The following is a 3,150-nucleotide window of genomic DNA, read 5'->3' as shown; positions in this document are numbered from 1 at the left end:
GGAGCGTGCCATTGCACTCCAGTCTGGGCGACAGAGTGAGACTCCAACTCAAAAACAAAAAACATAAAAAAAGGTGAACTAGGCAAGGCCAGAGTGCCCTTTGGTGACCGATCACAATGGGTATTTGAATTAATATACTAATGAAAAGCAGCCTAGAGTCCCACCCCCATGTAAGCAGTCAGATCTGGTTGCTCCTGATGTTCCCATAGTCTTTTATTACCATTAATCCCATTGGGGTTAGCTCCCTGGACACACGTGCATGCTGAATTAAGAGTATTTTTTTCATTAGAGGCATAAATTCTTTGATCTCTTCCTCATAGTAAATAGGGATCTTTCCAGCTCCCAAGTGTAGAGGTGCAATGAATTCTAGATAGAAGTGTGCCTGGCCCCCTTTGTAAAGTTCTGGAAGATAAATGTCAACGATTAGACTTTTCTGGGAAGTGAAGTCCTTGAACACTGCTACTTGTGGGTGCATTGGTTGTTCTGAAGAAGTTTAGTGTTTCCCTTAAGATGATGAGCAGAAGCTTGTCTGTGACACAAGCACACTTTGCACTCATAGACACGTTCCAGTAACATTAACCATGTGGCTCTTCTAACCTTATAGAGTGCATATTGCCTCAGCAGTGTTGTCAAAGGGATTGATAGAAAAACAATGGGAAGTATGGCAGAACAACTTTCTTTGGGGTAGAAATATACTCAGCTAAGATTGTATATTTCTCAGCTCCCTTGTAGCCAAGGTTGATACTATAGCAGTGAGACTTAGTGTTTCAGGGTGGGGCTGCTAGGAAGTCTCTTTAGAAGAAGACAGAAAACAAAAATAATTGGGTTGTGGGAAATAAATTGGCATGTGCCTTTTATCATCTTTCCCTCCTTTTTTCCTGCCTGGAATTCTGATACAATGCTGGAAGTAAAGTCACCATTTTGTAGTCAAGAGGTGGCCATGAGTAGTAAGGCACAAACTAAGAACAGGGAAGCAGATTAACTAGAAGAAATGTCAATTCTAGATGGCAGTGTGCAGTTGATGTACAGTCCTGAGCTTACCAATGGAGTTCTTTACATGAGAAAAACAAAGCCCCTTGTTTCTTTAAGTCAGTATTTGGGGAGTTTCTGTTCCTTGAGATCAAACCCAACATTTAACTGAATCAGAGGAATTTTCAGTCTATTCTAGTGGTTGAGAGTATGGACTCTGAGGTCTGATGGACCTAGTGATAGGATTTGCTATATGACCTTGGACATACTGCTTCACATTTCTCAACTTTAGAGGCTTCATTTGTAACATGTTGTACTGTTGTACCAACCATTGGCTTGTTCCTTTTTCTTTTCTTTTCTTTCTCCTTCCTTCCTTCCTTCCTTCCTTCCTTCCTTCCTTCCTTCCTTCCTTTCTTTTTTGAGTCAGAGTCTCACTCTGCTACCCAGGCACACTCACAACCACTGCAGCCTTGACTTGCTGGGCTCAGATGATCCTTCTGCTTTAGCCTTCTGAGTAGCGGGAGCCACAGGCGCATGCCACCACACCTGGCTAATTTTTATTTATTTATTGTAGAGATGAAGTCTCACAAGTTGCCCAGGCTGGTCTTGAAACCCTGGGCTCAGGCAATCTTCTCGCCTCCACCTCCCAAAGTGCTAGGATTACAGGTGTGAGCCACCACGCCTGGCTCACGGGATTGTTTTAAGAATAATGTGATATAATATATATATAGGTGTGTATATATACATATATATATGTATATATACATATATATATATATTTCTAATTAAGACCAATCCCACAGCATTTGTTGTCATCTTGTAATCGTATAAGGGTAATCAAAACAATATGAACAAATATTTTAGAAATATACTCCAGCTAGCCAGGCTTGGTGGCTCAGCCTTTACTCCCGAGCCTTTGGGAGGCTGAGGTGAGTGGATTACCTGAGCCTGCGGGTTCGAGACCCGCCTGGGCAGGCAAGACCTCATCTCTACAATAAAAATAAAAAAATTAGCCGGGCGTGGTAACACGCGCCTGTAATTCTGGCTACTCGAAAGGCTGAGGTGGAAGGATCGCTGGAACCCAGCAGGTCGAGGCTGCAGTGGCCGGGTGTGGCCACTGCACTCCAGTCTGGGCGACAGAGTGAGATTCCAACTCAAAAAAAAAAACAAAAAAGAAATATACTCCAAACAAAAGACACCAAACTATACCGCATTTTCAAAAATTTCTCACTTCATTGATCATTTCTAGTTGGATATACTTTATAGCAGGGTAATATAATCTCCTTTAGCATGATCCAACCCAGTTGTTTTCTTGACTTTGTTTTAGAATGAATCTCTTCTGCATTATCTAATACAAGGTTCATATACTCATCAAAGACAATGATACAGCCCTCTATCCTCATATTAACTTGCTCATAAAGCCACACCTGAACCCTGGATCTGTTTTGCAAGTATCTGAAGATGAGATTGATGGGCTGCAGCATTACCTTCTGTACTTTCTGGCCCTGGCCACAGTAAACCATGGTGGAATTTCATAAAGAGTACACTTACATGCATCTTCCCTCAGAAAGCAACTTCTGGAATGAATCAAATAATATATTTTAAGAACTATTAGCACAATTCCTGATGCATATCAACAGTTGATTAGGTGGTAGTGCAAAATTGCCTTCCAATACAGGCGAAGGGGACACAGTGGTGTACAAGAAGCTTTAAGAATAGGGCACAACCAGCAGCACTGAATCTTGGACACTCTGAATATGATACAACTTATGGACTTCATTGTCATGTGAGAAACCAAAGACATCTGATGCTAAGTGGATCTGCCCAGACCCAACCTCAGGTAAATATCCCCTCCCTCAGCCCTTTTTAGGGGTTGATGCCTCTAGGTCATTCTAGGAAAACTACCCCATCCAACATATAATCCTTTACTGGCTAAGAGGAATTGGACAGTTATGCTGAGAGAATGGTACAGGCTTCATGTCCCTAAGGCCATCCCTTGGACTCAGCTGATTGCAACAGAAGTAGACATCCAACCCAAAGGACCCATTCTGTAGGCTGGCTGGAGGATGACCAAGTATCTATGCGGTGAAGTTTCTTATCCTCAGAGATTGTTGTTTCAAATGTTCTCATCTTTACTCAGACCTTCTTCCCTTGCTCATTCTCATGTGATGACATGCTTCT

The 3,150-nt window shown here is 42.2% G+C and overlaps 1 pseudogene; it reads right to left on the bottom strand.

Moving 5' to 3' along the window:
- Window positions 1–2,214: 2,214 nt before the first annotated feature.
- LOC110594514 lies at window positions 2,215–2,492 on the bottom strand (annotated as a pseudogene).
- Window positions 2,493–3,150: the final 658 nt, after the last annotated feature.

Source organism: Carlito syrichta, unplaced genomic scaffold (assembly GCF_000164805.1).
Source record: "Carlito syrichta isolate Samal-C Ts95f unplaced genomic scaffold, Tarsius_syrichta-2.0.1 Scaffold315835, whole genome shotgun sequence".
NCBI classification, from domain to species: Eukaryota; Metazoa; Chordata; class Mammalia; order Primates; family Tarsiidae; genus Carlito; species Carlito syrichta.
This window is presented reverse-complemented; position numbering and strand designations above follow the sequence as displayed.